Raw genomic sequence first — 329 nt, 5'->3', positions numbered from 1 at the left:
CAGATAGATAGACTGTAGAGGGGGAGGGGTCGCGCAATCACGCCCTACGTAAACCTATGGTAAAAAGCTTTGGGGTGCGTCACACGAAATTCGCCTAGAATTCCGCTACGGGGCGGTAAGAGACCGTATGAGAATTAATATTCACCGTAATAACTTCGTAATAAGTATGCTATTGATTCTTCACGTCAATATCGCTGTAATAAAGGGAGGCAGTACAATGCATTGCAAAGGAGAAATAATATTTGTATATTCTTCATTGTTGGATATAAAAACCAAACTAAAATGTGTGGATCAACGCAGCTAGGCCGAAGTCTATCTGATCAATCTTC

This window comes from Oncorhynchus kisutch, linkage group LG20 (genome assembly GCF_002021735.2).
Source record: "Oncorhynchus kisutch isolate 150728-3 linkage group LG20, Okis_V2, whole genome shotgun sequence".
NCBI lineage: Eukaryota > Metazoa > Chordata > Actinopteri > Salmoniformes > Salmonidae > Oncorhynchus > Oncorhynchus kisutch.
Note: the sequence above shows the minus strand (reverse complement) of the source record.